The sequence below is a fragment of the Amblyomma maculatum genome, chromosome 3, assembly GCF_055883805.1.
Source record: "Amblyomma maculatum isolate TAMU_Amacu chromosome 3, ASM5588380v1, whole genome shotgun sequence".
Lineage (NCBI taxonomy): Eukaryota > Metazoa > Arthropoda > Arachnida > Ixodida > Ixodidae > Amblyomma > Amblyomma maculatum.
The window spans coordinates 134,667,248-134,690,166 of NC_139346.1; the positions used below are offsets into that span (position 1 = coordinate 134,667,248).

At 46.3% G+C, this 22,919-nt stretch overlaps 1 pseudogene; it reads left to right on the top strand.

Annotated features, from left to right (window-relative positions):
* Positions 1 to 302: 302 nt before the first annotated feature.
* Positions 303 to 963, top strand: LOC146196117 (uncharacterized; annotated as a pseudogene).
* The last annotated feature ends 21,956 nt before the right edge of the window (positions 964 to 22,919 follow it).

Consider the following 22,919-nt stretch of genomic DNA (forward strand, 5'->3'; position numbering starts at 1 on the left):
TGTGTGGGTGACCGATGTGACTTATGTGCGTGTGTGTGTGTGTGTGTAACTGCGCAACTCAGTGTATGCGTAACTGTGTAACTCTTTGCACTCTGGCCGGATACTGTGCGAGTGTCCACCCGCTTCAAAGGGCATGGCCACCAGTTCATCATCATCATCATCATCGACGTTAGTGTTGTGAAAAACGCGCCTTTGTACCCGCCATATCAATTCCCGCGATGGACCCCAAAATGCTTGACAAGCGTAAAGGTAAGGTACTTTATATAGAACCTCTTTTTAGTGCAATATGTAGTGCATGAACATATGTTTATTCTTGCGAGGCAAACATATACTTTGCAGCAGTTAGGTGTTACGTGGCAATGTTTTTTTTCCGGTGGTCAGCTACACTGACCACCATGCATGAATGGAGTTATAGGCAGGACACTATATATTATCATCCAAATTCAACACGAATGTAAATTTTGCCTTCAAACCTGCCTTTCAAATGTTGAATATGAGGATATTCCATCCGACGATGACAGCTTAGCTGGAGGCGACACCTCAAGCGAAAGCGACTATGACGCGGAAGAAGAAATCAGAGATAACGTCCGAGATGATGAAGCTGTAACGCTAAACGACATCTAAAGTGATAGCGATGCATCTGACACCGAAACAGAAGAAGCTCCTGTAACAACTCACAAGGTTCCCGTGTGGAGTACTAAGTATCGAATGTCTCCCCCTCTGTTATTTTCATCCGACAGTGGAGTGCCAGATGATATTCTCGCTATCAACAATGCCACCCCATTTAGTATTTTAGACCTATTGTGGACGCCTGAGTGGACTGGAGATGTTGTGTTCCAAACAAATCTGTATGCACAACAAGAAAACAAGCCTTACACACCTACAACGAACAAGGAAATTCGAGCATTCCTGGGTCTCAATTTGTTGATGGGGCCGAAAAGGAGTCCGAGCTACCGTGATTAATGGTGCAGTGCACCTGACATGAACGATCTATTCATTTCCAAAGTCATGACCGTGAATCGTTTCGGCTGGCTCCTTTCCCACCTACACCTAAATGATAACGCACTGCAACCAGAGAGAGGCAATGCCAAATTTGATAAGTTGTACAAAGTGCGCCCACTTTTGTCGGAACTTTCGAGAACATTTGCCAAACACTACGAGCCCACAGAATGCTTGGCCATTGACGAGTCCATGATAAAATTCAAAGGAAGAAGTTCCTTGAAGCAGTACATGCCTAAAAAGCCAATAAAACGCGGCTACAAAGTTTGGATGCTATGCGCCAGCAATGGCTACAATCTCAGATTTGAGGTTTACACTGGAAGGTCTAACGACAGTATCCAGAAAGAGCTAAGTGCGCGTGTTGTGAAGACGCACTGTGATGACTTGGCTGGGAAGCAGCACCGCATATTTTTCAACTATTTTACTAGTTGCAACCTGCTGAGTGATCTCTTAGAAGCCGGGATATAGGCTTGTGGCACCGTAAATGCAAACAGGAAGCACCTGCCAAAGCTAACTCCAGACAAATCAATGAAGAGGGGAGAAACTGCTTATTCAGTCAGCGACAATAACCTATGTTACATGAAGTGGAAAGACAAGCGGACTGTTCACTTGTCAAATTTTCACAACCCCTCTGAAGAAGTGCAAGTAAATAGGAAAGAGAAAGATGGGACAATCACTAAGGTCAACTGCCCTGGTGCACTTCAAGATTATAATAAAAATATGAACTTTGTGGACAAATTTGATCAGATGAAAGGGCAGTATGCACTGGATCGGAAATCACGCAAGTGGTGGCACAGGATCTTTTTTCACATCCTTGACTGTTGTGTTGTGAACGCACATATAATTTTTCGCGAACACGATGTGTCGGAAAAGATGTCACTGAAAGACTTTCGGAGGAAGCCTGGCCTCACACATGACTGCTGAAGCCCGCATGGACCCGAAAGCGAAGCGGAAGTCATCCGACAACCAACTTGTTGAAATAAAGAGGTCGAAACCATTTGTGGAGTTGGCTATCCGTACAGCAGAATCTAGACACCAGCCGACAAGGTGCTCACAGCGCAGATGTGTAAAATGCAGCACGAAGGCACAACCATCGAGAACAATTTGGATGTGCCAAACATGCAATGTGCCCTTGTGCCTCCGCAAGGGAAAGAACTGCTTTGCGGAATACCACAAAAAGTGATTTTGCAAGTGCAAAGTGAAAAGCATGCCGCTGTTTCAGAGCTGAACAGTGTGATGAAGCTGTACCATAAAAAGACCCTTCCAGCATGGTGGTCAGCAGCACTGACCACCTTATATGTTCTAAAGACAAATAAGTAATTTTTTTCTACTTGTTGCATTATTGTTTTTGTGATTATTTTTTACCATCTGTGCAATAAAATCGAAATTTAATGAAAAATAAAGTTCTGTGCTTCAAAGAGGTATAGGAAACTGCAGTTTTCCGATAATGAGTTCATTGCAAGCGCCGGGCACGCTGAGCCAACTGAGTTATCGATGAACTTGACAAACTTGTCGATGATGGGAAAGCTGGAAAGCGCAGAAGCTTAGGTCAATTCAATTCTGCAGGACAAGCACAACTATAACGTCAAGAGAAACTAAAGCCCGTCCAAGAGTTATCGATCAAACTCGACAAATTTGTTGATGGCGGAAAGCTACAAGAAGCAGAGGTTACGCTCATTTCGCTATGACCAGAGTAGCATAATTAAGAAAAGCTCGACACCATTAGTTTAATAGATGGCGGGATATGCAGCTCGCAACATGCTGCGAAAGACATGTTTTGGGACTGGACTCGACTTAGTGCAAACAAGGGTTGCACTAAGCTCGATGCTAGGTGACAATTTACTCAGAAACTTGACTCTAGTAATATTTTGCGCCCATCTGGATACAACTGCTATTTTAAGTTGTATGCTAGAGGATTCATTTTCAGTTTTTCTTTTCCTTTTTTGTAGATCCACCAAACTGAGCGCACAGCAGTTCAATCTTTGGAAAGTGGGCAGCTTGCCAAGTTTGGCTAAGGAACACGGGAAAGAGCACACACTTCAAGTACTCAAATTTTTCGTGCTTTTGTGTATTCCCTTTTTAGAAAAGAAATTAGTAAAAGAGAGCAATGCACCGAAGGCCCTGCTGTATGCTTCGTCGACCAGTGGCAACAGAGTTCCACCCCACAAAGAAAAAGAATTGCGAGCTTCCTTCTGCTATGACTGGATTCCAAACTTGCCGATAGACCGATGCCAGGAAAGATAAAGGTCACTGGGCTGAGCAGACTTCCCAAAGGCGCTTCGTTTCAATAACAAATTTTTTGGTTGCCTTGGTTGCATATCATCAGGAGCCTGGGCGTTTCGCCTATGGGCTACGCATGAACGCGCCAATTACCTGCGATATTGCAATGGCCAAGGACACGGGACAGCCTTAGATTGGGAGACAACGCCTTGAAGAGTTTGTAAGGCACCCGGTAATCAAGTTTCTCAGCCACACGTGCTTCACGTGGACACAGCTGCTAAGTACAATCAACTGATATGTACAATCAGTGGTGCGCGAAACGCGAATAATTTGTCAACTGATGTATGCAGCACATGGTGATGAACACTGCCCCTCCAAGCTGAATTTGGACATCTGAAGATCAGCTGCTGAAATATTGGCAATCCGTTGACAAAACACTGACTGTGCTGATGAAAGAATGAAAGTTACTTGTGTTGGCACTGTATGACATTGCAGATAGCACTAGTTTATTTTCTCCAATACTCTCTCAACCATGTTCACTTTGCCAATAAACCATAAATACATTTTTGCAACATAAATGCTGTCAGTGCTTCTGTTCTTGTACTTTGTAATGCATAAGTAGCTGAGACTAGTTTCACAAACACAGGTCCAAAACTATCTGCAAAAGGCATTACAAAATGTTCTAATTTTAAATTGCATATTTAAAAAAAAATATTTGCATTGTTAGAATCGTAAACACTCACAATGATTCAAAACAAAAAAATATGTACACAACCTCGCTGAAAAAAGCCAGCCTTGGTTAGAATGTTGCAAACACTTTTAATGGCTTGTGGTCACCGCTTCACGAAAAGAAATTCAAAATGTCGCGCCAGATAGTAAGAGCATCACAGGCCAGTTTTTCTCAAATAGGGGCCCGCAAAGTGATTTTGAGTATCCGTGAAATCCACAGCCGCAAAAAAAAAAAAAATAAATAAATAAATAAATAAAAGGTGTGCGATCTAGGAGATTCAAAGGCGACTTTACTTCATGAAAAAAAAAAGGAGTGCGGAAGCAGAGGGTGAGGGCGTCTACGGCATTTGTTGATGCCGACGTTGGTGAAACTCGAGCTCTGGCTGCACTACTGGATGGGGCTGGAATGCAAAGCATCTTAGGCATGATCTCTGTGGTCTCGGGTGTGCGATGAGCGAGAAGCGCGGTGTTGGGAGAAGTCGAATCCCATTTTGTTCGTAAGGATTCCATACACCTGGGGCCGAATCCACGAAAGTGTTCGCTTTGGAACGCGTTCGCTTTGCCGTGACGTAGGCATCAGAGGGAGAAAGGGAGGGATGACGAGGGGCAGAAAACAGCCAATCGGCTTTGCTGGGCGGTCCCATCTCGGTTGCTTGTATTCACGGTGTAAGATGCAAGACTAGGTGAGGGAACGACGCGGCGTCAGCGCGTTGTGCAAAGAAACGAGGAGCGTTCTAGTAAGTCTGCGTGGCGAGAGAGGGCGCGCGAGGCCAACCGTGATCATCGCAGGGCCCGTAAGTACGGCGATGCTAAATCATGTATGGTTGCATGGCAACACTACCTCAACCGTAAACATGACATGCAACGGCTCGTACAAGCCAGAATTGCAGAGCACAACCGCAAACTCATGGAGTCTATCAGGGCGGAAGGACAGTCTGCGGCCCAGAGGTTTTGGCGATATGTCAACTCGCTGGACAGAAGTGCTCCAAGGTCACCCGCACTAAGAGACTCGGAAACTGGTTTGCCAGTCACCAAGGTCAGAGAGCACCTCACCCTGCATTTCACTCACTTGTATGGGAGACCAGGTGATGAGGATCCGCCTATCTCCACAGACCAGGACCTTGAAGTTTCTCATGAAGAGACAGAACCGGACAGCACACCACCACGATGGGCCGTCTCAGAACGCACGATCGACCGAGCCATCTCTCGCCTGAGTGCCCGTTCCTCCTACGGTCCTGACGGGCTCCCCGCTGGCCTAATAAAAGGCCTTGGACCGGAGGCCAGAGGACAACTGGCTGGCCTCTTTACGGGCATAATTCAGGGGGCTCCGGTGCCTGAAGACTGGCGTCACGGAAGAGTCACCCTCATACACAAGCGAGGAGGGGACGCGGCCAGTCTTCGATCGTACCGCCCAATCACTGTCACGAGTGTCATGTACCGGCTGTTCGTGCGTGTCATGAAGGAGTGGCTAAGTGGGTGGGCCGAGGCAGCTGGTATCCTCACCGAACTTCAGAACGGCTTCCGCCCAGGCCGCCGGTTGGACGATAACCTTTTCGTCCTCACTCAGTGTGCCGACATTGCTAGAAGGGAGGGGCGCTCTTTGCTGTGCTGCTTCCTTGACGTGGAGCAGGCATATGATAATGTTCCACATGCTGCCCAGTTCAAACGCCTGTCGGAGCTGGGGATGGCCAAAGAGTTGTTGCGCACCATTCGTCGCCTCTACGACAAAAATAAAATCGTCGTGCACTTCGGCGACGCAGTATCGGCACCCATCACCGTAGCAAAGGGCCTACGCCAAGGATGTCCCCTCTCCCAACTCCTATACATTTTGTATGCCACGAGCATTGAGCGGGCCCTGCTGCAGGCACACATTGGCTTCCGCTTGCCGTACTCGACCAGCGGCTGTGACGAGGACCACCGGTTGCCGGGCCTGACATTCGCAGATGACCTGGTGCTAACGGCGGAATCGCAGGCGGACATGCAAGCTCTGTTGGACGTCTGCTCCGCCGAAATCAAGCACCTCGGCCTGAGGTTCAGCAGCTGGAGGTCTGCCGTCGTTTGGCTGGCGGGAGGAGATGCGGAAGCGGCGGATCTCACACTGGGCGGAGAGAGTATCCCGGTGTGCAGGGCATTTAAATACCCCGGAGAATGGCTAAGCGCAGGAGCGGGCTTGTACGACCTCCACGAGGCGCACCTACGACAGGCCGCTCTTAAGGCGCAGTCCATACTTCGCCGCCGCTGCCTCTGGGGATACAACCGCTACATCATGGTCCGAGATCTGTGGAAGCTGGTGCATGTGCCGGGCCTTACATTCGCCAACGCGGTGATGTGCCTCTCGGCGGCGACGCGGGACTGGTTGGAGCGGCGACAGCGAGATGTGGGCCGCACCGCGCTCGGATGCCATGGCCGGGTGGCGAACGAGGCCATTCAAGGCGACCTGGGGTGGTCGACCTTCGAAGCCCGGGAGGCCAAGAGCAAGTTGGTCTACCTTGGCCGCCTGCGGTTCCTGCCCCGAGACCGGTGGGCCCGCCGTGTGTTTGAATACCTGGCATCAACATGCGTCCGCACGGCATGGACACGTCGCCTCTACGCGATAGAAAAGGACTGAGGCATTTTTCGGGATCGAATTGTGGCCGACACCATGACAAAGTGGACGGCTGAAGTGCGAGATCGTGTGCAGCGCATTGAGCGGGAGGTGTGGGCTGCAAATATGGAGAAGTACACTCTCTTCTTCTACCACCTGCACAAGACAGACATCGCGCCTGTGCCGCTATATAAGAACAGCAGTGCTAGCAGCCTCCTGTTCGAGGCCTGGGCTGGGGCTCTCCGTACGCTGCAGTACCGCAGCCGCTTCGAGACAGCAGTGTCGTGCACGCAGTGTCGGGTGTGTGGGGAGGCGGGAGAAACAGTGGAGCACCTCGTCCTCCATTGTCGCGGACTCGAGACACCGCCCCTAGAGGGCGCTACGCTGTCAGAAGCTCTAAAACCCCTCTATCTTGGAAAGTAGCGAAATTGTAAGATCTTTGCCGCCGTTTCCCTCTCCCGGCGCTTTCCTCCTCGCCCCTCTACGCTCCCCTATCCAAAGAGAGAGTGAGGGCGGTTTTTCTGGTTGGTCGTTGATGACGTCACCATACGTCATCAGCGCAAGCAAAATCGTTTTGCTTGTTTTTTATTTACTCACTGCCGCCATTAAACTGCCTCATCGTGCCATTCCTGTGGCTTGCGTGCGAAAGTTTTCGTGCGCGCGATGCCGTGCTGCTGCGCGTTTCAGTGTTCAAGTAGAACAGAACGTAGAACAGAACGACTGCCGCGCTTCGCTGATTACCAACACGGCACCGGCAAGGTTAATTGAGTTGAAGTTTTCACAGTCTCACATGTCACTGACGAACCCATCACCAGCCGTCATCGAAACTGTGAAAATTGCTGTGAACTTTTTCCACAGTAACAGAGAGGCTCTCCTCAAAAATTCAATCAGCACTGCACAACTGCAGGCCCGGATAAAAGATAGCATTTCATTGGTATCTTGCTTCCCAGCCTGCCACGATGTTGTAAACGAGATTGTGAGTGTTTTCGCGAAAGTACGGATCGAGATCCTTGTCCCAGATGAAGCCTCCAAATTATATCCAGTGACTAGCAGTAAATGCGGTAGCAAAAGAGCATAGGCATGCGGGTCGCTGCAGCTCAGATTCGGTGACAGTATGCATTCGTAATTTCAGGTTTTATTAATTTGAAACATTTGTGAAAGTTGTGGTTTGAAAATCTGTATACAATCATTTTGCCTGTCGCCTGAATGAATCTGTAAATACTTCAAAATTTCTGGTAACTGCTTTCATATTTTGAAGATATTCTCGTGCATATCAGAAGCTTATTATCATCGAAATTAAAATTGGATTGCAGCGTGTGTGAAAAATGTTTGTACGACAATTATTTGCTTGCGCTTCGTTTTCATATCTTTTCATTTCGTTAAGGGTTCTCAGCATCTTCCAATTGTCTAACGGTGTTTTTCTGTGCATTTAGTTTGGAAATGTGTGCTTTGAATTAATGTGCCTGCGCCATGTCCTACAACACTTTTCAAAGCGACCAGTGCTGTGTCAGTAAAATCAAAGATGCTACTTGGTTCCAATTTGCAGCAGTGTTTATCGCTACATTTCTTCTGTATTTGGAACTGTGTATTTTGTATGCGCCAAATCTTACGACCTTTAAAGCAAACCAGTATTGTGCCAAGAAAAATAAAACGCTATTTTGCCTGAGTCACTTTGCTGATCAATTGATTTTGCGAAATAAGAGCCACTTTTTGCACCTACACTGCCTCTGATTAGCAGCCGTAGGAACATTGCTTCATCGTTTTCTTACAGATGCGATTTGAAAATGAAAGCATAAAACAATAGACGCTTTTGCTTATAGGTTAGCCAGAAGCGATCGATTTCAGAATTCACCGGTTTGCCGCTCACGCGCAAATATGCAGAAGATTTCTGAAAGGGGTATTGGCCCTCATTCAGGGTCCTCTATCTGCCACCCAACACAGATGACACCATAATTGCCGGCTCAGTTCATTTCCCGTTCTTGATGCTTCAGAGTAACCGAGCGCGATGCTGAGTGCAAACATTTCTTGCCGTTTTGAGCGTGTCTTCTCCTTCCTTCTTTGTTGTTGCGAGCAATATGTGCCGCTTAAACCAAACATAGCATTTTCAAATTGATTATATATTTAGCTGTGCAAAGCAGATTTAAAAGACTCTTTAAAAGGCAGCACAACAAGCCCCCGCCATTCACTACCATTGACTACCATTGACCCTTCGCGGCGCCCCTCGAGCGCAGGCAGGTTCAGCGTGCCGTGCGCAGCGCTCCCGCCGGTGGGAGTGAAATCAGAGGAGAATTGAGGAGGAAAGCAGCCGAAGGGAAGAGAGTTTCGCTACTTTCCAGATAGAGGGGCTTTAAGAAGCTCTAGGGAGCCTACATGACCGTTTTTTAGGGTGGTGCCAGCCTTTATAAGCGCACATGCCGTGCTCGTCAGAATTCCGCCAGATGGCGCGGATGGCGCTGTTGCCAACTCCCGCTGCCGCCATTTTGACTCTCACTCCTACGCGGCGTTGTGCAGCAGTCAGCAGTGCAGTAGGTGTTCCTCGCCGCTCGCACTGCTAAACTTGATGGTCCCTATCCTGTGGTTCGGTTGGCGCTACAACGAAGCCGGCCTGACTGCTTTCGTGTTGAACTGTCTAAACGAAGTCAGCTGTTGTGCACGTACGGCGGTGGGCGGTCACCCTACTCGTCCCGACATCAACTAGAATTATGCCCGGCTGCTGCGTGCCGCAGTGCTATAACAACAGCCGTAACGGCGTGCGGTTGTTCCGTTTCCCGGCCAGCCCTACCCGAAGAAAACGCTGGCTGGCACAAATCAAGCGAGACAGAAGGGCACCGACCGCTTCGTCAAACGTATGCAGTGTAAGTATTGCTTCAGTCCTTGTGCTGGTGTAGAGTAAATTTTAGTGCACAGTATGAAGTTTTTCTACGTGCTTGTGCACAGTTGCACAAAGGGTGAATTGGCTTTCATTAAGAACGTCAACAATCGACTGACAAGCGGATGTGCGCTAAGATTCGTGATACTGCCTAGCCTCAGTAATTGCGTGCAGCAGCGGAAGCGGCGCGCAGAGAAGTAAATGATTTTGTCTGCACGAACTCGTGCATACTGTAAGTTTTGGCTGTACCTGTATGCGCCTTCTACGTTGAGGGGCGATGACACAACCTCAAATTTATCTCGCTGTCATCACATGAATGTACTGTCACGATCACAATATTTCGGGACGTGGGAGAGCGTGGCAAAACTGCGTTCTGCGCCTTCTAATGGCGCCCGTCCGCTCCAGTTACCCTCGCAGGCTTCTCTGTACCCTTACTCCTACCTTGCGCTCAGCAGACGCAGATCGAAACCGGCGCCACGTGACGCTTTGATATCTAGCGATAGCATGTGCCCCAGCCGCTGTGATGAGTGAAGCAGATTGCGCGCCGTGTTTTGCGGCGAAACACATCTGGCTGTGTCAGCAGAGCGCGCATTCCATTTGCACTGTCACCGAAATAAAAGAAATGCAGGCGCTTATGAAGGCTGCTAAAGCCGACGAACAAGTTTGGGATGTTCTGTTAGTGCAGTCTCACGTTGCTAATGTTCTGTGAAATTGCCATTGACGGCGATCGCGGCCTTGCAATTGGCCAGCAAGTTTTAGTTGAAGGCAGATAAACGGGTCGCGCTGCCATGTGTCTGCATTCTGCAAAAATGCCGCCGAGAGTTCCTGCTGAAGAAAGAAGGCATATTACTCGGCTATATGTGGAAGGAGTGCCTCAGCGGGAAATATGCCGGCGCACGGGACGGTCGAAATCTGCGGTCACCCGCGTTATTCGGGCCTTCCGGGAGGACAACGGAAGGATAGCGGACGCACAGCGCTCCGGTCGACGAAGGGCTACGGACGATGAAGAAGACAGGCTAGCTGATCGTTGCTGCAGCAGTCGCCGATCCCTTTATGACTGCTCGAGAATTGCGGCAGGAAATGGACATTCGGGTGTCCTTGTGCACCATAAGGAGACGACTGTGGGAAGCCAGGCTGCAAAACTGCGTGGCAGCTCAGAAGCCCCATCTGACTGAGAATCAGCGCAAACAGAGGCTGGAGTTTGCACGCGCTCTAGAGCAGTGGACACTGGACGACTGGGCCTGGTTTTCACAGACGAGTCCACTTTTAGTACCCGATGGGATCAACAGCGACGCGTTTGGCGGCCCGTCAGTTGCAGGTAGGCAAGAGTCGCTCCTATTAAGGAGTATAAATTGTTATAGTCGCTCGTTATATGCTTTTAAAAGGCACGTGAGTTTCTTAGTGCTGCTTATGCAATGGACCGTATTTCCTACCGCGGTTCTTCCGTCTTGTATTCCTTTATTCTCTTAAGGTATCTGGCAACACGCCTAAGGTGATTTATTGCTTCAATTTTTCCATGCTTACAGCAGTCGTTTAATGCCCTATAAGGTGGTCATATTGTTTTGTTCTTCTACTCAATTTCGCGTGCGGCGACTGATGCATGTGCGCCACTGACATGAGAGCAAACGAAGTGCGATAAAGCAGGCTCGACTATGTTACTCATGCACCTTACTGTTTCTATCCCCACTCGACGCCCGTTTAGGTATCTACCAAGTTACACCAACAGCGTCTTTTCAACTGGGCGATGCACCGTCGCTGTGTGGGGCGCCATCTCAAAGGACGGACTTTGGCCCCTGGTGCGCATTGACGGACGCTTCAACGCAGAGGCGTACAAGGATATTTTGGAATACACCCTAGGGCCTTATATCCTGGATGGCCCGGAAGGGCTATATGTGGATGCATAACCGGCATCGACAGCGCAGGCAGGCAAAAGTCGTAATGCACTCTGGGTAATGCGCCATTTTGAAGCAATAACAAGCAGACAAGAAAAGCAGCGCGGCTGGCCGGTGTGCTTACCTGCTAGCCATGGTTTATTGCGCAGTTGTAGGCTGCAAAAGTCGCACCTACACTAAAGCCGAGAAGGAAAAGGCAAAGCAGGAAGGCAACAACCTAATCGACTTTCGATTCTTTGACTTTCGATATATATAGTGGCTGCACAGCAACCACAGTTCTGCATAAAGAAAGTAACAAAATTCCCATAAAGAAAGGTGTTAGGCAAGGAGACACACTCCCCAGTACTATTCACAGCTTGTTTAGAGGAAGTATTCAGAGACTTGGAATGGGAGCAGTTAGGGATAAGGGTAAATGGAGAATACCTCAGTAATCTGCGATTTGCTGATGACATTGCCTTGCTAAGCAACTCGGGGGATGAACTGCAAATAATGATTGATGACCTAGACAGAAAAAGTAGAAAGGTAGGCTTGAAAATCAATATGCAGAAGACTAAGGTAATGTTCAACAGCCTCGGGAAGGAACAGCAGTTTGCATTAGGTAGCGAAATACTGGAAGTAGTGGACGAATATGTCTACTTAGGACAGGTAGTAACCGCAGATCCGGACCATGAAAAGGAAATAACAAGAAAAATAAGATTGGAATGGAGCGCATTTGGCAAGCACTCGCAGATTATGACTAGCAGCTTACCGGTATCGCTCAAGAGGAAAGTATACAACAGTTGCATCTTGCCTGTACTCACCTATGGGGCTGAAACGTGGAGGCTAACCAAGAGAGTTCTACTTAAGTTGAGGACAACCCAGAGGGCTATGGAACGAAAAATGGTAGGGGTAACATTAAGAGATAGAAAGCGTGCAGAGTGGGTCAGAGAAATAACCCAAGTTACCGACATTCTAGTAGAAATTAAGAAGAAGAAATGGACATGGGCAGGACATGTAGTGCGAAGAGAGGATAACCGATGGTCGCTAAGGGTAACAAACTGGATTCCAAGAGAAGGAAAGCGTAGCAGGGGGCGGCAGAAAGTTAGGTGGGCGGATGAGATTAAGAAGTTCGCAGGGTTCAAGTGGATGCAGCTAGCACAGAACCGGGTTAAGTGGAGAAATATGGGAGAGGCCTTCGCCCTGCAGTGGGTATAATCAGGCTGATGATGATGATGAAGATCCCGAAGGTGCGCGTTCATGAATGCGGCAAGACAAAGCAGCTGTCGGAACGGCGGCGGCGTGAGTGGATTGCTCGCCTCAACAGGAGGGGTGTCACCGAATGTCCGGACAAGTACAGAGTGTGCTCCCGACACTTTTTATCACGTATGCAGTTTATGCACCTGGGTTGTGCGCTCCTGACAGTGTAAAAGTTGTTTTCGCATCGAGGATGCAAGCCTTGCTTTCAGCAGAGCGTTGGTCTAGCGGAATGACCGATTTCACTAGGCCACTATTTAACGAACGGTGCATGCGAAGAAACGTATGTTCTATAATCTGTACGTTTCAGGCGATCCATCAACTCTATTTGACGACTGCAATCCTGACTGGGCCCCATCGAAGCATTTGAGGTATGATGCCAGAACTAACACCAGAGAACGGTACAATCGTCGAAAGGCACGTTCGCGAAGTCAGCTTTTCAGCGTTGGTAAGTGCCAAGCCACTACACCTTCCACTATTTATTCTGATTGTTTTACGAAGTCGGTAAATCACTACCCTGTACCATGTTTTTTTGCAGCAGTCACCAGTGCCGCTCCCTCTGCAGCTACCTGTGCTTCTCTCTGCGCAAACACAAGTCCTGCTCCCTCTGCAGAAACCAGTCCTACTTCCTCTCCATCAGTCAGCTGTACTCTTCCCATTGAAGAACCTGCAACTTGATCACCAGATCAGGAACTGAACGCGAACGTTGGTACGTAAATTCTTGAGGTTATCCCGGCTCTGATAAGTGCAAACAAAAAAATCGTCTTGTTTCCTGTGATGTGGTGACGAGTGTTTAGCAGGTATTTAATATTTTATTTATTTCTTACCTGTTTGTGTTTGCTACATGGCATGTTAGAAAAAAGCCTCCCATCATTTCCCTCATTTGTTTTGTTGTTCTCTTCTGTAAATAGATGCTGCCTGCCAGACGGACATGTCAAAAGAAGGCATCAGCAAACTTGAGGAGACCGTGGCACAACTTTGATCGTAGCGCGCCCAATCCTCCGCGCACAGCGTTGCTGCATAATGCACATTATCATGTGCCATTTCACTGCGAAAAAAAAAAAGTCAGTTCTTAAGATGCAGTGGCGCAAGCAGGTGACACACTACACATCTCCGCTCGAACGGCTAAGCTTGCTTCGTGTGTACTCCGCCGTCTGCTGGCTATTGCTTCAAAATGGCGCATTACCCAGAGAGCGTAGTGTATCGGCGTCGCGACCGTTCGTGCATACACCCTATACTGGCTGCAGCATGACCGTAGCCCTGTGCACACTGCCCGCACTGTGGAAAGGTACCTAAATTCTCGCGGCGTGAACCGCCTGCAATGGCCGCCAAATGGCGCGGACCTGAACGTTATAGAAAACGTTTGGGGCCTAATGAAAAAGCGCCTATCTTCACGCAACATAGGCTCCTGTACTGCCGACGCGCTGTGGGTCCGCATCAGTGAGGAGTGGGAGTCTCTGCGCGCTGATCCTGAGTTGGTTGCGGCTCTATACCGCTCAATGCCAGGTCGTCTGCAAGAAGTCATCGCCGTGAATCGAATGGAAATTTCACGCGACATTAGCAACGTGAGAAAGGACTAAAGGACATCCACCACGAGTTCGATGGGTTTAGCAGTGTGCATGTTTGTGTTGTATTTCTTTTATTTCGGCGAAAGTGCCGAATGTCATGATTATTGCACCGCGCTCAGCCCGCTGAGTTGAGTTTTCCTGCCTTAATATCTGTGCACACTTCTATTATGAGGGCTCGTCAACGATTGGCCTCGATAGAAATTCTGTAACACATAAGAAATTTTCTCAAGTATAGTTATCACATTGCTTTTTTCACGCTGCAAATGAATCTCGTGTTTCCTTTCCATACATGTTTTGTGTTACTACATTTATCCTAGGTGGCTTGACATTCGAACGTTCATCGTGACGAGCTGCAGTTGCTCATGTGAACATTCTAATTTTTGTTCTCCGTTCGTTCTGCTTGCATATGGTGAAACCTGAGGAGAACGCTTGTGAAGAGCACAGGAATAAAAACAAAGCATAATTGGACGCCCCTTCACCCAGATGTGTTTCGCCGCGAAACACGGCGCGAAATCTGCTTCACTCATCACAGCGGCTGGGGCACATGCTATCGCTAGATATCAAAGCGTCACCTGGCACCGGTTTCGATCTGCGTCTGCTGAGCACAAGGTAGGAGTAAGGGTACAGAGAAGCCTGCGAGGGTAACTGGAGCAGACGGGCGCCGTTAGAAGGCACAGAACGCAGTTTTGCCACGCTCTCCCACGTCCCGCAATATTGTGATCGTGACAGTACAAACATTCTAAAGCACTTCATTCGAACAAAATATATCAGCTTCCAAGGAAGAGAAAAAGTGAATTTGGAAACCGTTCGCGCAAATTAAAAAAGATAACCTTAGACTGGGTTTCACCTCAGGTTTTAATTTTTGCTATTGCCGCCTGCTGTTGCTGCTGGCCACTTTAAGAATATAGTGCCACACTATAGGGAGTTTTTTTTTTCTTCGTGATGTAGTTTGCTTGCTGTCATTCTGAAGATAGTAGCACTGTCATACTTGCAGCAAGAAATTTGTCAGCACAAATTGTTGGAACATGCAGTGAACTGAATAGGCAGGGGCTGCAGCAGGATGTCGATATTGTTGCACATACAAAAAGAGTGGATGTATTCGATATTTACAAAGGTGATATTTACAACAGCGTAGCCTAACCATTTCAGGCCAGCGACGCCCACCACTTGGTCGTCCTCACGTTCCACACGCGAGCACAGTAGTGTCTTCTTCATTGTCCGCAGACAATATTGACCAGTGCATCCATTTATGGTGGGTGTATTTCAACGGCTGATAAGCAATTTCAATTTAATTCCTAATGCCAGCCTGGTTACGAGCAACTCTGATGACTAACCTATTCTGGTGTTATGTTTCACATGTTATGCGCTCTCTTAGAGAGCTGTCATGCACACTACCATTCCTGCATAGAAAGGATACCCATGAGAAACAGCCTTCCACTTCATGGTGCATATTGGTGATACATATTCGCACACTGCAAGTTTGCACCCGTGGTTTGTGTGGCACGATGCGTAATGAGAACTGAAGCATTGACAATACCTCTGATATTTACTAAATTTTTATGCTTTGCAGGCCCACTTTGAGGACTGCAACTTTGAGCAGAATAGGAAAGATAACTGGAAGAAGCTAACTGCAACTTTGAGCAGAATAGGAAAGATAACTGGAAGAAGCTAACAAGAAATGCTATTCCTACACTGTTTGCATTTCGCCGTAAGTATTGAAAACAATATCAGTGTAGGATTGTGGGCTAATGGATTAACGCTTATTAGTGTTTAACATAGCACAGCTTAGCAGGCCTGTACAAGGAAGAAACATTGTAGACATGATTTCACCCGAGGCATGACTTAGGGTATTTGGGAGAGGTGCGTGTGTTGGCGTGGGGGCAAGAGTGATGTACAACAGGTGTGGACTGCAGAAGTCGACATACAGGGCAGATGGCAATTAGGATTACTTTAAGCAAATATAAGCCTGAACAACATTTGATTTCAGTTCAGTCTCATTAGACCGTAAGGGTTCTTGTGCATTCCCTCAGGCATTCCCTGCACGAATAAAGCTCACTTGCGCGGCTGTGACTAAGAAAAAAATGAATTAAAAACCATTCCATGAAGATAACACATATGGCAGCACTCCCTCGTGCATGAACCTTTCACTGTACTCTACAGATAGTCACCAAAGCGATGGTGAGGAAAACTTATGCATAAGAAATATGTGCCTGTTGCCACAATGTACAGTTCTTCACTCGCCACCTTTTCATGTTTTGGGCTTCTCTCATGGACGACAAAAGGGCTGGAGATTGTTCACCAGCGTAAGATAAGTAACCATGCATCGGTATGCATTAAGTGTGCCTTAAAGACAACTTACATTTAGTTTTTTCAAATGCACGTCCGTCCAGGTTATCCCATTCAATGACTGTTTTAGGCAGAAATGAAATTTAAATACATTGATTCTTGGCACATAAGACATCAATGCAAAGGGATGATTTGTACGAGATGACAGTCTCTCGGGTGGCCGAAAGTACAAGCCAGAATACAAATTGAATTTATTCTTATAAAGCTGCTAAAGGAACTTGAGCCTAGCAATTTTTAAACATTGGCACATGAAAATAGGTAGCGACTAGTCAGCCAATCTCCCACCCTGCACTTGTGATGTCACAAAGGTCAGTTTGTGTGAGGGTTGCCATCGACAGAAGCGACTGCCAAGAGGCAGGTTGTAAAATAAAGTAGTGTACTGCCTTCATTTCCTGTCGGGTCGCACATTTGATGCTTGCATCAAGTTAACATACTGATTGTTACGCTTTTTGTGTTGCAACAATGATGTAATTGCTGATGTTAGAAGAAAACTTAAAAAATTTGTCATCTTTTGATTAAAATCCTAAAGGCCGGTTCAAAATAAATGCTATATGTTGTCTTTATGCTACCTTTACATACCAAAACATTATCTCTTCAGGGATATTTGTTTGCTTTAGCATGTTAAACTTGCCTATTCTTTGCAGTACTCACAAATTTACTAGTGACAGCTGCATAATGTGTTCTGGGTGCACTTAATCCCACTGTTTACTGGCATGAGGTGTGCGATTTGCTCCATGAGGGGAACCATTGTTCACCAAAATGAGGGCCGGCATCATGAGCTAGCACCACTGTTGCCGATTCCATTCCGAGGAATTCGAATATGCCGCAGTCCCTTTCCTTACAACTTCTTGGAATGCCGTAACTTAGTCCATTCCACTCTTGGAATTGCTGAGCAGTTCAATTACATTCCTCTAAACCCTCACCATAGAAACTGCCTTGATAGCTTATAGCGTGCCTATAATCTGCTTCACGTGTCATTACACCAGCGCCAATAGACCGCTGTAGCCAACTCACAATCATGTTGTGCATACCTTCCTCACATCTACATGCACTCAAAATTATCGACATGGACTAGAAATGCTATTGTATCAATTGGAGGGACAGTAGGGCAGTGTCATTCAACAGCATTAACAGCTCTGCATTCACGCTAAGAAAATCACTACCCCCTACACTTTGTGCTTATTTTGCTTGTCAATTTCGTGGCATTACCTGAACATTATCCTTTTAATACAGGTGTTTACGTCCCCCTAATATCCTGGCACAAGTTAGCACATTTTTCTGCGTGTCTCCGAGGTTCATGCAGTGCTGTATTAAATGTAGGCTGCTATGTGTTAGTGAATGTTTTTGATGCCGGTTACGGTGCTTGGCTGTTTTCTGTACTTAATGCAAACAAATTGATCAACACAAGCCTATTTGGATTTACAGTTGATATGTGCAACAATAATATTTTTGCTAGGCCCCAAAGCACCTGGAAAAGCTGTTCTAAAGCTCAGTCACAGGTTATAACATACAGAGTGGCAGATCCATGTTATCACCAGAGCCTTGTGAAAATAAATATGTTGAGGCAGTTTCTGTGCACGAATAGCAACTTATATATAAGCACCTGATCGAAATTCTTACTTTTTAACAATTTTTTGCAGCTGTGCTAAAACGTCGCAAGCTGCCGAAGCGTCTCTTCCAAGAAGGAGCCTCTGCTAACGTGGTTGCAACTGGCCTGGCAGCTAATAATGGATCGTCGAGCCAGTGTGGTAGCGTACCAGAAAGCCTGTGCCTTGATGTGACGGCAGCTGAAAATCTGGAAGATCAGCTTGCTGAGAATTGACAGTAATGTCACAATTGACGGTAATGTCTTACCGCACCAGCATAACAGCTTGAACGTGTGTCCTACAGGCAGCTCTAGCTCTGCGTGCTTAACAGATTTCCGTTCAACTTCACCGCATGTGGTAAACAATCGCCTACCCACGTGTGCAGTTGTCTGCTGCAGTGCTGAGAGTGATGAGGACGATAAGCTTTCACAGAGGACTGCTACTGCAACATGTAGTGATTTACAGTCAAACAGCATTTATGCCGGCACTACGACCACTCAAGAAATTTCTGTTGCTGACAGCCTTGTTAACGGGAATGAATGCAGTTCTTTATCTGTGCCCAATGTATCTACAGAGCCCTCTAGCCGTTCTTTTAACCTCAGTGCATGCACTTCTCAGAGCATGCTCCCATCACTACATCTGACAGGGGTTCATGCGAAGTCAAATGGCACAATGGTGTCAGAGTTTCCACCTAAGGAGGTAGCAGAGACCTGTATTAACCTTGGAACTTCCGATCTAACTTCGTTTACTTTCTCTGGAAATGATTGCAACACAAAACTAGAACCAGCATGCAATACCACTGCAGAGCTTATAAAAAAATACAGTGATCTAACACGGAAATACAAAAGGCTAGAAAAACTGCACATCCAGGCAAAGGCTACCATTCGAAGCCTCAAACGACAAGTTAAGTCTGGGCAACAAAAACTTGACTCCATGTCCAAAATAAAATTTTTGAATGAAGACCAAAAGAAAGCAATGACCAGGAAAACTAGCAAAGGATGCATTTGGTCTGAAAAAACGATCAGAACATCATTGCAAATCAATCATGCATGTGGCACAAGCGATTATGAACTTCTGCGATCATTATCATATCCTCTGCCCTCAAACAGAACCCTGATCAGAAGGTTGCAAAACATCCACTTCCTTCCAGGCATCCTCCATGAAGTATTCGATGTGCTGAAACGGAAAGTGGAGGCAATGCAGGATATTGAAAGGGACTGTGTCCTTTTCATGGACGAAATGGAAATTGCTCAAGGGTATGAACATGACCGTTCCCTAGATTACCTTTTTGGCAGCACAACCCTACCCAACACGCCAGACAATGTAGCTAACCACGCATTGGTGTTTATGGTGGGCGACTTAAACAAGCGCTATAAGCAAGTGATTGCTTACCACTTCACAGGCAGATCTGTTGATGGACGACTACTAAAAGACCTTGTTTTCAGCCTTATAGAAATGCTTCACAACATATCATTAAGAGTTCTTGTCGTGACTAGTGATATGGGGTCAGCAAACCGGGCTGTGTGGCGGCTGCTGGGGCTTTCTAGCCACCGAAGCTCTGAAACTGTTAGCAGTGTCCCTCATCCTCATCTTGAAAGTAGGCTGCTGCATTTTGTGGCAGACCCAGCACATGTTATTAAAAATCTTAGGGCTCAGCTTTTGCGGGTAAGCTGTTTCTACTTGAGCGATGAGACTGTGAACCAGCAGGGACTTCCTGGCTCAAAGGTCAGCATCAAAGATGTCGAGGCAGTACTCGAGCATGACTCTGATAATGACCTTAAGATAGCAAACGGCTTGTCTGCTGTCCATGTGAGCACTGGACATTTCACAAAAATGAAGGTGAGTGTTGCTGTCCAGCTTTTTCGTGAAGCCCCTGCTGGAATTCGCTACCTAATCCAGAAAGGAAAACTTCCAGTAGAGGCTGAGGCAACGGCTTGGTTTTTCGAGCTTCTTTGGAGATGGTATAGTCTAATGTCATCCCGTCATCCTGTGCTTGCTCTAAGCAAGTTAGACATCGCCAAGTAGGAAGAGGCTGTAGCTACACTTCACCTTGCCCAACATATGCTACGACATGTGAAGATGGGAACGGCGCACTGGAAGCCATCACAGGCAGGCCTTCTGATTTCCACATCCGTTGTGCTCAGCCTTGCTGAAGAACTTCTGTGCCACCGTGGATACATGTATGTCCTGACCAGTCGACTAATCCAGGACTGCCTGGAAAACATCTTTTCAATTGTGGGGATGAAGAAGCCCACCCCAAGTGCATACGATGTCAAATGTGCTTTGAAGTTAGTTTGTGTAGGGCAGTTTCTTCACACTCCGAAGTCCACAAGCTATGACATTGATGATGGCCACCTTGCCGACCTTCTTGGTCCAACTCTTCAAAAGCAGCTTGTGGAGTTTGAGGATGACAAGGAGCACCTAGAGGACATTGCTATTGAGGAAGTTTCAACAACTGAATGCGACATCCTTGCCTACTTTGGAGGATTTCTTCTCAGTGCTGTATTGAAAGCAACAGGGAACTGTGAATCATGCAAGGCAGTACTGGTTGGAGAAAATGAAAGCTACAACAGACTAGTCAACCTGAAGGAGTATGTAAAGGGGGCTCACAATCTAATCAGACTCAGCAGTGCTGTGATGGCTGTCCTGGTTCACTTTGAAGAACATTTCAAGGCTTCACAGCTGACAGCATCTTGGACATGAAGGCTCCGTTCAGAACCATATCAAGGTTCCTGGTTGAAAGTGTAGCAGTTATTTTGAAGGTGTGTGTAGTTCTCACAAAGAAAAAATTGAAAAGTTGCTTTTGGAGAAGTATGTTCGCTCACGCTTGCGAATGCATCTTCGGCAACAAATGGCTCGATGTGTTGAGGCGCATTCCAGCAAGACGTGTGCCGGAGTAAACCTCCCTTAGCTCAAGCAAAACATCAAAATGACTCCTTGTAGCCTGAATTGGAAGGGGCCAAGCGACATTGTTTTCCCTTCCGCTTCTTCTCCTTATCCCTGAACATCTTAACAAGGCTAATTCTTGTCAATGACAGCAACAAAACATTAAAAAAAAATCCCCAATGTTTGCCTTGGACTTATAGACTGTTGGCCCCTTTCAATTCTATGATAAGGAGCCCCTCATTTTCCCTTCAATTGTCTACATAATTACCCGTAACCTGCTGCTTTTAATTCTAAACCAACTGGCATAGTGTAGATACAGACTGTTTGTAGGTTTTCTGCTGGATGCAACATGTTGATTTTTCTTTTTGCCTGGTTTGAGTGGCGGTGGTTATTAAAATAAAGCATCGTAATATAGGCGCTAGACTACACTGTACCACATGTGCATGTTTTGCCTGATGTGTAAAAGCAGTCAGCTAAATAGTAGGTCAAATAGGTCACTTTGTAAGCTGAGTCCTCCTGTTGGACGACTGCAGTGTGCAACACACTGCACACCTATGTGCTGTATTTATTGTGCATCGGCCACCTTTACATTCACTATATATGCGTTTCCATATCTTCATGCTGCTCGCTATTTTTCACTCTACTTTCTTATTTGTGTAATTTCCCACATTTTGTGATATTGGTGTAATTAGTAAGAAATGCCTTCTTGCTGAAAAGATTATAGAGCAGTTGGATGACGTACTGAAAGCTGCACCTGTATTGTTAATTACTGTCTGTTTGAAACATTTTCTTGTATGTCTATTTGTTTTCAGCAATTCTGTCTATCCTGTATATATATTCATATTTCGTTTTTAGTCATTCTTCACACTCTTTTGTTGAACAGTAAGTTTCCAGTTGTATGTTTGTGTGTGTTGTAGCCCTTCCTGCAACAATTTCAAATGGTTGTGTGCATAGTTAAAGTGAAGTAGCTTCAAATGACAAGTGCCTAATGAATAATTCAACTATGTGAACCATTTGTCCAGAATTATATTTTGCTGGTTTAAAAAACATCATCTGACCATAATATTATGCATGCTTTGGTTCTTCACCTTGCATTGTCGCAGTCGAGGGTCCAAAACATGATGTTCACTCCATTACAGGTGGGGAAAAAACTCATCTGCCCTTGATTCAGTTCCTGCATTGTGTGTCATTCAGTTGGGTGCAATTATTATCAACACCCAAACAGCTGGCATTGATTCACACATGCAGGCTGATTTAGCACATACTGGAATGCGTAGCTTTTTTTTTCCTCTCTGGTATTGCAAACTAGTAAGCACGACTGTGAAGAAAAACAAACAAAGCACATCTGACGCTCCACAGGCTAATGTGTTCTGAAATAGGGAGCATGCACTGTCATCATCACACAATAGCATTGACAGCTGTGTTTCAACGAAGTTAATTGTTTGCTGCAAGATAAGAGCTGAGCACCATTGTATTGGGAACAAGCAAGTTTGACTAAGGGTCATCAAGACTTGCCACATAGTGCACTTTTCTAAAGTTCGATTCAGTTTATAATTCACATTTTCTCTATGCTGTCATAATTCACAGCACTTGTAAGAGTTATTTGCCTAAATAAATCAGTTTGGACTGCAACACTCTTAATCTTCGAACATCGTTTGTCTGCTTGTGTAACAGGCCAAGAAATTCCGAAAAGAATACTCTTAACACCTTTATATGAGCTTACTTTTACAAGAAACTACTTTTATTCGGTAAAATATATGCGCAAATGAGCGGAAATGCGAGCTATGCACCTAATTATTGGCCTGTTTTTCATAACATGGATTTCAACAATTTATGCCGTTAAATAAATAACAAATTAAAATTGGCCCACTAACCTGTACTTTTACAATTTAACACACTGCTTCACGGATATTTTTCTTTTCTGTACTGACATGCCACAGAAAAAAAAAAATACGCTTCGGAAACTGCATATTATCATGTCTGCTGAAACTGACAGCATGAGCTAGC